This window comes from Rhamphochromis longiceps, linkage group LG11 (assembly GCF_057381845.1).
Source record: "Rhamphochromis longiceps isolate RC_006_pf linkage group LG11, R_longiceps_female_GT1.1, whole genome shotgun sequence".
NCBI lineage: Eukaryota > Metazoa > Chordata > Actinopteri > Cichliformes > Cichlidae > Rhamphochromis > Rhamphochromis longiceps.
The window spans coordinates 9,717,432-9,728,949 of record NC_140567.1 but is presented as its reverse complement, the minus strand read 5'-3'; positions in this window follow the sequence as shown (position 1 = coordinate 9,728,949).

The following is an 11,518-nucleotide window of genomic DNA, read 5'->3' as shown; positions in this document are numbered from 1 at the left end:
GAATTTGGCATGGCAGTACAACAACCTGTATCTTACGTGGACTTAAAGCAGATGGTCAGACTTGTGGCTCAGTGTCATGCGGATGGAGAAAGTTAAGGAATCACAGCCTCAGCAGCTGGGTTGCATTTTGACCACAGACCTCGTGGCGTAGAGGACTGAAAATTGTTTGCAGAAGATGAAAAAATTAAATCAGCATTTGGAAATAATGTTTAACAAATCTAATGAGGGTACCAGGTCATCAAAGTGTAGCTGGTTTATGTGAGTCCTTGCTGGCTGCAGGTGATTATTCGCTTGCTGGGGTTTATCACGCTCTTTAACCCCAGCTGGTGTGGCACAGAGGCAGGCCACCCAGTTAGCAGGGGTGAATTCCCGATTTTCAGAATAAGAGCATGTGTTTTATTATTTTGTTTTTTAAAATTGTGCTTTTTGTTTTACTTTATAGAGATATTAAACTTGTCCTTTTACAACAGTGAGCTGAGATCTGAAGGCTCGACTTTTTCTTAGTTTCCATGAGCAACACCAGGGAAAGTTCGCTCCTTCACTTAAAACTAATAAATTCCAGTTTTTTTTAAAAAGAATTTGTCCACCATGATTTATCTCTGGATGTCCTCCACTACATGATTCACTGTGCCTTGTTCCTCTTCCCCGAGCCAACTTTGGTCCTGTTGTCATGTGCACAGCTGTGTGTCACCCTCTCACAAGCCTTTTTCTCATCGCTCACCGACCTGACCGAAGCAGAAGTGAAGTACCTCTGTGAACACAACAGGTGATTCACAGTCAGGACTGCTGTCAGCATCACCGCTGAGCTAAAAGTGCATCTCCGCGCTGGGCAGTGAAGCTGGATATAATTAACCCTGCGCTGAGCAGAATAAACCAGGAACGTGCAGCTGCCAGCGAGAATAGTTTGTTGCCACTGCAAGTGAAACATGAAACAACCGTATCCAGAGCGTAACAGGCACACGGTGGTTAACATTTCTGAATGCTGGATGTATGCTGTGAAAATGTCTCAAGAAAACTAGGAGCTGTACTACGTCCTAACACATGTTCCAACCATGTGAAGATTTTCCAACTCATGTGTCCTGGCTGACACTAAGTGCTTCGCACATACCTTACATGAGCAGTTTGTTCAGTACTTATTTGTTTACTGGGACTTCCTTTGGGTGTAACAGTGGTGTGTTTGATAATCTGAAGCTTTAGTCTGCTTCACTTAGAAGCTATGCTCACAGAGTGGAGATGGGTCAAATGGTCAGTACAGGGCTACAGGTATGAATGTACAGTTAGGAGGAGGCCTTTATGTCCACTTCACGCTGACCAATGCTTGTTATAGACTGGGCCACATATACAAAAAACAAAGTGTCATTGTCCCAAAACCAATGTTAATTTTTCTCAAATGAAATGATTGGGACGTGATTTTAGTGCAGACTTGGACAGACCTCATGCACATCGCCAAACGCTGTGTTTTCTCCCTTAAGTTGCTCTGCCAGGCCTTTTCTTCCACCGCTCACAGATAGTGCTTGTTTGTGGGTCTCTCTGCCTTCAGCTTTGACCTCAATAATTGGAAACCTGCTCTGCCGGCTCGAGATCAGGCATGTGACTGAAGAATATAACACTTTTTTGCCTCGAGAAACTCTGAAGTCTGATCAGTTTTGCAGCATTTGGATGAACCTGAGCAGAGTGCATAGCTCCGCATACTTAAAAATTCACCCTGCTTCTTCTAACAGCAGTTAAATCATCAATAAACACAGGCAGCTCATGACATAACACCGCCTCCACCATGTTTGACAGATGTGATATGCATCGGATCATGAGTTGTTTCTCTCCGTCCCCAAACTTTCCTCTTTTCAACATTCTGACAAAAATTAATCTTGCATTCATCTGTAAACACTTGACCTTGTGTTTCTTTGTTCTTTGTTTTTTTTTTCAGAGTTGTGCTGAGATCTTTTCTGGCAAAGTCTAATCTGCACTTCTTGTTCTTGTGCGTAAACAGAGGTTTGCACTTGGTTGTAAAGCCTCTGTATTTCCATTCAGGAGGGTGTCTCTCGATCGACCTTGACATTTACCATTTATATTTACCTCCCTGAGAATGTTTTTAAATTGGTTATATATTGTGAGGTTGTTTCTCGTAACTATGGAAAATAATCCTGTCATTGTGCACTTTAGTTGTGTTTTATGTTATCTGAATTTGCCATTGAATAACCAGGATACAGACCTCACCTGGCCAATGATTCTCTTTGGCAGTCAATGGACTGAGCCTCTGAGAGTAGGGGGACTGTGTATATAAATGTCCAAAAAACCCTTTGAATTAAACCAGAAAGTCAGCACTACAGTCACATCTTGATTGTTTGATTTAAAATTCACTGTGATGATGTACAGAAGCCAAATTACATAAAAACACCCCAAAACTATCAGACTGTAGCTCTTGATTAACCTCCTAAGACCCGAACTCTTCCACGACATGCATTTTTAATTTCTCTTTGATATTTGGGCTGATTGGGAGCTGATTAATGTAAAAACAAAGAATTAATAGATTTTTTTAAAACCTAATCTTTGTTTCTAAGAAAAATAAGAGCCACATATGAGGATATTCGTTTAAAATTTAGATAGGACAGTAGCAGTATAATGTCCTCGTAAGTGGATATCAGGCCCTTGTAGAGCAAAATTGAGTATTTTGGTCTAAATAACCCAAAATGTGATGTCCACATATGCGGACGCCAGGTCCTCGGAGGTTAAATGCTTCTGTTATCATATCTCACAAAAACCCCTCATCTTTTTCTACCAGGTCTTTTCAATCTTAACATCTGATATTTTATTCTGTGTACAGATTGAAGAAGTGAATAAGTAAAAACACAGGAGACATCACTGCAGAGGAAAAACATCAGCTCTGTGTTGTGAAGTGGAAAAAGCTTCGGCATGGAAACCTGAATATGTGCCATGGAGGTGGATTAGTGTACCAGGGTACCATAGGGTCAGACCTTATCACAGCAGCTCTTATCATAAGGACTGTTTGATATGGCCTCAATCATTGTTGAGAAACGCTTCGGTTGCTTAGTCTTTTTCTTTTTTCTTCTCACAACATTAAGGCTCACCAAGCAGTTAAACTGGAGGCCAAACTGTTTCTGTAGATAATGTTTGGATGATCTCACTTCATGTCCACACGTCAATAACACAGAAAGAAAAGAGAAAAAAAAAACCTTTGCTTTTATGCAACAGACAAAAATGTGTCTATGTTCACATTCCTCACTACCCATTTGTCCATCAAACACAATGTTGGCGCTAGAACTAAGAATATTTGTAGTGATGTTGAACTATTGGAGGAATGAACAAAGACTGAGTATATCAGCTGCCAGAGTACAGTGCCTTTCATATTGGATGATGATGATGATTGCTGCTGTTGTTTTACTGTTGAAGCTCTGTGTTAGTCCTAAAGAAGCCAGACAATTTTAAAAAGTTTATTTGAAAACTACATGAAAAAAATGGAATCAATATGTAAAGAGAATATTGATTGTTACATATTGCAGTTTTTGCATGCCTTTATTGTTTGGAGTTACCTGCTACCTGAAGATAATTACAATATTTACTTAAACTTGAGTACTTTTCCTCAACTACTGTAATTTCCATGAGATACTTCTTGTGTGTAATATAACATGTAACCGTGCGTTGCCTTTCACAGTTTAACACTGAGAACATTTTCCTGGTTGAAGTCAAATTCTCAGTGCAGGATTTGTTATTGTATCACATAGTAAAAGAGCTGCCATGCTGTAGAAATGCACTGGGGTCACGTAGAGATGCGGGTTGCACAACAACAACAACTGGTAAAGGGGAGCTGAACTTAACACTCTTGTTCATGGCCCAGGTTTGTGGAGCAGTGACAATAAAGTGACACTGTAGAAAAGGTGGGTCAAGGTGACAGATGGATAGATAGTCACTCAGACAACATGTCCCGATGTAGTCCAGCACAGCTTAGAAACACCTTCCATGCTTCATATTCCTTATCATGTTTGCCGGTGTAACTTTGAAAGTTATGTAACAAAGGAAAGATTACAAAAGGATATATGTATGTATGTATATATATATATATATGAATCGCCCAGAAAACCTCACGCGGAGCTTTAAAACCAACAAACGAACAAGCCAGGTTTGTTTTCATTCAGACGCTTGTTTTTTTCTCGATATCCATAAACACTTCATAATCTACCAAGCGTACTTTGGCCTTTTGGTCATAAAAGTTCTCGAAACATCCAGCTTGGCCCTCTCTGACCCGAAGAGCAACTCCTTCAAAAGCTTCACTAAGTCAGATCTAGCCTGACAATCTAAGAAACTGCTGCCGACATCATTTTTTATTCCTTTGGGTAACTATATCGACCGTTCGGGTAAAGCTGTGCTGCTGTATCCATATACTGTATCTCCGCTTTGCTTAACCCCACAGATGAACAATATGCTGACACAAATTGTCTCTGGCGTGCTGTTTTTAAAAAAACAATTAAAAAAAGTCTCCCCTCAACCAGAGTTTGAGTCTGTCAGCTACTGGATAGGGACACGAGGAGCAGGATTTCTGGGAATGAAATCAGAGCTTGCTGCTAAATAGGGGTTCCCTCTTCCTTCTGGTAAATGCAACCGGGAGCGTAGGCAGCCAGCTCTTTTCCCCTGGTGGCTTTTAATATAAAGCCAGGCACATGTGCTGAGAAAATAACAGAACATGTTTATTTTATATGCTTTTATGGTTTGGGATTTGTTGACTCAGCAGTGGATGTGCATTCTTGGCAGCTGTCGAGTTGCTTCTACGTCCTTCCAGTATAGTTGCTTGTGTTTGATCAGTGGAGAATGATACCAGCCATTCACCATCAGAGAAACTGGAAAGTGAAGTTAAGCAATGTTTTTTTTTCTTTTTCTTTTCTTTTGTAAGGAAAGCTGCATGTGATGAGGACATTTGTAACATTTAGGGACCCAGTCTGTGTGCTGAGGTTGGGGCAGGGTCATGGCGATTTAAGTTTCGGTGAAGCTATTTGCACGTCCAAGACACTTGTACATTCCTGCATTTCCACGTGGGCTCCTGCCCGTTCCTACAGTTAACTAGGAATCCATACAAAGCCATCCATATGCTTTTCTCAGACTTTATTACATCACGTAAAGAAGGAAGTTGATTTCCTGGAAAGATTTCAAGTTAAAGGAGTTTCCTGTCTGGCTCTGTTGCTAGCCTCCATGCACATAATGTTTCCAAACATTGGATGCTGTTTGATTTAGATTTCCCTTTTTTTTCTTTTATATAAGCGCCTGAACCTTCCAACCACTTTATCAGGCTTACCTCGCTTTATCAGAGAGTAACGTGAGACAAGGCTTACATAACACATAGTCCAAGAATATTTCTGACCTCTGATCTTCAGAGCACTTAAACTATGCAATAACCGCTCCACCAAGTTACATCCTGGACTGTGACCAGACAGGACCCATGTGTCAAAGCTGGCTTAAGAGGGTTGTGCCCTTTGCAACTTCAAAAGCAAGACATATTCTTGGCAAATGTGATTGTAGATGATTGTGAATCATTGGGAGCCCTCTTGTTTTTAAAAATAAGGTTTTTATTTACTTTATCAACATGTGTAAAATACAGTCAGAATGTCTTTAAATAGTTAAAATGCTGTAAAAATGTAAATAAACCTGAAAGCAAAGATTTTTAAAACTCACAAACCCAAATATTTATTCACAATAGAAAAAGAAAACATATCAAAAAAATGTACAATTTCAAGAAAAAAAATGACATTTTGATTGATGGCAACAATGTGTCTCAGAAAAGTTGGTATAGGGCCATGTTTGCTACTGCGTAGCATCCTGTAAACATCTGGAAACTGAGGAATGTTGTCCCATCCTTGTCTTTTATGTGATTTTAGCTGCTCAACAGTCCTGGGTCTGCTTCATTTCACTCCAAATGTTTTTGCTTGGTCAAAGGTCTGGACTCCAGGCAGGTCAATTCAGCACCAGGACTCTTCTACCATGAAGCCATGCTGTATGCAGTTTAGCCTTGTTTTTCTGAAATATAAAAGGCCTTCACTAAGAAAGATGTCATCTGGATCGAAGCATATGTCGATCTAAATCCTGATTGGTCCGACCACAGAACAGTTTTTCTACTTCCAGCCCATTTTTCTTAAAAAAATAGTAAATCATAACTCAATGAACCTAATTAGTTGAAAAATATTCCTCCAGCTGTTTCTTTTTAGAACCACTTGCTTTTTTAACCCTGGTAACACCTTTTCATCAAATTTAAAATGAGATAATATTTTTCCTGAAATAGTAAAATTACTTAGTTTAAACTTTTTATATGTTTTCTGTCTTTTATAGGGAATTAAATATTGTTTTTTTTTTAGGTTTCATGCCAAAATATTTACCCTAATTCACAAGTCCTCACTGTAAACACAGACGTAGCCCAAATGTAAATCTTATCTCCAAAAAGGAAAAAAACAGCCTGATCTTTGCTTCATTTTAACATTTCCTGCTGTAATTATCATTCACAAGTGAAATACTTTGACGGTTTAAATAGTGTATGCAATAAATAGAGTAATTTACATTTTTGTTTTAGCAAATAGTGGAAGTTTCTCTGGTCACTTTGCACTATAGGTAAACATTCGCACATTCTGACACATGAAAAATCTAAAATATTTATTGATTACTTATCGACCAGCTATTCAGTGTATGGTGGATAAAGACTTTCAGATAAGGAGACAACATTAGCCACAAAAATAACTGATTATCACATGGTTGAGAAAAGTGTGGCTTTTTGTTAGCATTACTGCTGGTAGAGGCCATGAGTGCTCCACAGAGCTGCCACGTTAAGCTTGTAAACTGAAGCTTGATAAGTAAAAGTAACAAAAATTGGACTGTACTCTCCCTGCAGTGATTGGAGCCCTGCTACTCCATGGTCATTCGTCACAAGTAGTGTTAGGAGTGGGATCCACGCAGTAGAGAAAGAATATGATGACGAGATGGTGAAAGAAGCAGAGTCAAGAGGAAGAACCTGATGATGGAGTAGAGATACCAGCTAACCAGGGTGCCATGGCAGCAGGTAGTCCTCAAGACACGCTGGTGGAGCCTTGCTGCTCGATGGCCTATAAAATTTACGTCTGAGAACTGGTTTCACTCCTGTGTTGATCTCACAGGATCGGTGTGTTGTTCACCGTACAGTGTTTGTAGTCCTGACTTATTAAGTACACCAGTGGGAAGACAAGCCTGGTTACAACGAGGCAGTGTAGGTCTGCCACAACAGAAGGTGTAGAGTAAAAGGATGTGTTTACTTTTTCAAAGTTTCGCTTTTTCCCTATCTGACAGGTGCGTGTGTGCACAGAGCAGAGAGTGCATGTGCGGCACAAAGCTCCTTGAATGTGTTTTGGCGTGTCTTTATTTTTTCCAGGTGCACTAGAGTTCACTTTAGTACTACTGTAATCAATCAAGCAGGCAACAGAGGGAGCCTGACGTCAGCCGCACAGCCGCTTGCGTAACCTCACTCCGCAGTGCCATAGATTTTTTCATATGCAGCAATCTGGAAAAGTAAACTTGCTCTTATCACACATTCCCTCTATCTCAGGTAGGTCCCGGTGTCCGGCTTGACTGGTCAGCTCAACCAGGTTGTATAGGCAGGTTATCTGCCACTGTGGCAGGTTGATCTTAGAGGAAAACCTAAACGGAAACTGGGTGAATTCATTTGCAACAATCCAAGCAGATTTTGATTCAAAATCACACTTGCAGTGTCATGTCACACACGTAACAGCTGCATGGCTGTTTTTAGCCACACTGTCCAAAGTTACATGTGACGCCCTCTCTAATAATAGCAGACACTTGGTGATCTTGTATAACACGTCTGAATGTGCTCAGTGTTAAATGAGAAAAAGAAATCTCCTATGGGGGAAATAATTCACTTGGACTTTGGGGGCCCTGACAGACACAATTCATCCACTGTGACAGGCACGCTGTTATCTGTGCTCACACACAACTGATCACTGTGGCAACATCAGTTTCCAGCCGCTTCTTACGACATCCTGTGACGTCCAAACGTGTCCCATTCACTTGAGACGAGCTCACTCCGCTGCACTGTTCATCTTCTACTCGCTGAGGCGTCTGACAACAACAGCGGCCGCTATCTGATGCCTCTTAGGATGGAAGTAATTAAAGATAAAAAAAAATCACAAATATCTTGAATAGAGTTTCATTTAAATTCTAATAATGTGCACTCATGGCTGCCAGATTTCCTAGTAATGTTTAGTATTTTAGTATTTATTTATTTATTGTCATTGTCAAGAACAATGAAATTGCGTTTGGGGCTTCCATACAACCCAAAAAAAAGAAGAAAATAATAAATACCCCTTAAAACCCAAGTGTACATATTTAACCCAGTGTGACTCCAATGCAATAAGACAATCCTTAGCAATAATGTTCGTAGAAATTCAGACAAAGACCTGAGAAACATGACAAAATACAACAATGCAACCCATTCAATATTATTGTACTGTGAGATATGATATCAGATAATTTGATTGTGGTTTAAAGTGGGAAATACAGCTGTCTTATGTGTCATTTGTTTAAGGTGTGTTTAAATACAGGCTATCTCACCACGCCTACAAGACTCACAGTCTCAGTTGCCGTAGTTCCACCAGGATGTCAAACTTGTGTGTAAATGGAGGCTACAATAACAAAGACATGAATTAACAAAAGGTGAGGTAGGAAATAAAAGCTGCTGTACAGATACAGGCGGTTTGTGTAAGATGTCCTTTTGTTCCACTGCATTAAAGTCTTTTCTTCTCATCCAGAAAAGGCTCCCCCCGCTGACACAGGGCTGTGAGGGAACCTGAGAATGTCAGGTGAACTGACATTTATCTGCCTTCATTGTTCACTCGTCGCCAAGTGTTTCACATTCAGGGGGGATGCTGGCTCCGCTCCCAGGATGCACAGCTGCCACACGGTGGGCTATTTATAGATGCATGACGCAGTTTTCTCACCTCAGTACCCGGCAAACACCCTCAGCTGGGGACGCTTCTGCCCAGATGTCGACATCACGATGTCTTAAATGAATGAGCCCGACTCCCGCTTTGACCTCTGGGAGCTTTTGTGAGGCAGGGTTATGCATCTACTTCCGGCTGTGCATCTGCTGGCAACACCCGAGTAGTGGTCGAACCCGAACACAGGTACACATACGTCTTGGGAAGACGTTTTAATGTGCGTGCCTGCCTGCGCGTGTTCCCAGCCATCCTGTTTTTACTGCTTTATTACTAAAAACACATTCAGGTTGATCCTGAAATGAACTTTACTCTCTTGTAAACATTTTACAGGTGCACAAACAACCCGAGTTGACAGACAATGTGACGTGTGGGATTTTATAAATGATGATATATCTTAAAAAGAGGAAATTGCAAAACTTATTGCCTGTATTGTTCACTGACAAATTATATACCCAGAAAATCTGAGGGCCTTCACTGAGAGAGTAACGTCTGCTATTGTGCGTAATGTCTAAATTTGCGTGAGGACTCTCATTAAGGGCTATTTAGTGCATTTAAACACATAATAGGCTGCATGCAAAACAGGATATACAGTTAAAGGCAACAATAATGTGGCAGTTGTCCACACCAGTAAAAAGCGGAAGAGTTTGTGGATGGTCTTGACTAGCGCAGAGAGTATTAGGCATGAAAGACTGCAAATGTTCTGCTGAGATCAGTGGAATGACTCTGTATCTGCACCAAATCACATAAAAACCCAATCAGCTCAGCATGGAAGGAGACTATAGTAGAAAGCAATGGAACTGAAAAGTCTAATCTAAAAAGATCATTATCTGAGTCTTTTCATAAACACCAGCACAGCCATGAGCAAATTAAATCGGTGAATGAATAAATGACTCTCATATCAAGTTTCCACTTTAAACTTTCTCTAACAGCGATAACAGCAATAAATAAATGAGTGCCGAGCAAGCAAGAACTTTGAGTGTTCACAGCCTGCTATTAGAGTTCAAATACTAACAAGCAGCCTCTGGATTTAAACAAAAAAAATAGATTGACATGTTTTATCAACAAATTCTTGGATGGAAAAAAGTATTTTTGTTGGCTATAACAGAGGCCTGGGTGAGGAAGACTCACAACTATTTGAGAAGACTGTAATATGTCAGAAACAAAATCTATAAAATGGGTTACAGTCTTTTGTCTTGTCTTCCTCGCCTCAATAACAAGCCGGTTGCACACATAGCTGGCCTTCTCTGAGCCTGGCTCTGCTGGAGGTTCCTTCCTTTTAAAAGGGAGTTTTTCCTTGCCACTGTTACCAAGTGCGTGCTCATATGGGGCTTGGCTGATTGGTGAGGTTTTCTCTGTATTACTGTAGGGCCTTGACCTTATAGTATAATGCCTGGAGTTGTTGGGATTTGACCCTATATAAATAAACTTGAATTGAATTGAACTGAATTGAACTCTTAGGAATTAGGAGGGTAAGCAGCAACCAGGTGGTGCAGATTAAATGAACTCTGTTAACGGATCATCAGCAAGTGTGTTCACAGTTTTCTGGTCTGGAACATTCATGTTTGCGTTAACACAGTCTTCCCAGTTGTGGACGACTCAGAATAGGTCAGAGAAACCTCAAAAAAATCCATAAGCTCATCTCAGACTCTACGGGCCTCAGCTAGCAAGTTAAATGTCAACGTTCATGACAGCACAATGACAAAAAACCTAAAAAAATTATGGTTGTTTGGAAGGGTTGCTAGGGGTGGTGGAGGGGCGATAATTTGGGCTTGTTTTGTGTCCACAGGATCTGGGCACCTTGCAGTCACTAAGTTGACCAGCTCCTCTATAAACCAAAGTACTCTGGAGTCAAATGTGAGGCTGATGCTGTGTCACACAGCATGACAATGAACTTAAGCACAGCAGCAATTCCACAACAGAATGGCTGAAAAGGGAAAATATTCAAGGTGTGATTATGACCCAGTCAGATTTCAGATCTTAACCTGAATGAAATGATGTGGCAGACCTTAAGAGAAAGCAAATGTCTGCTAACCTCAATGAACTGAAGCTATGTTGTGAAGAACAGTTTGCAAAGATGATGCAAGAAACTGATAAAGTCACACAGAAAATGACTATTTTTAAGTTGTTGCTGATAAATGCGCCTCTACAAGCTGCTGAATAATGGATGTAGTTTGTCACGTATTTCCCAAATTGGGAACTGAAAGTAAGAATTTGCAACATAAAAATTAATTTTGCGCTCCTTCTATTGTTTGTAAATTACTACTTTTTTTTTGTTTAGACAAAGCAAAAAAACAGAGCTCGAGTAAGAGCTACTAGAAGATATACAACTGCTGACAGCTAGACTGTTTTAAAGAGCCACAAGCCAAGAAGGAATGGGTATGAGAGTGCTTTTATCACTGCAAAGATACAAAGCTGAGTCCGCAGAGCTTCCAGGAAAATCTCAGACTTCGTTCGGTTTTTTTTATGATTGCTCTTAAGGCTTGCATGATCATTAATTGCATGATCAATTGGACAATATAGACGCAAGCATACAGCAAAAA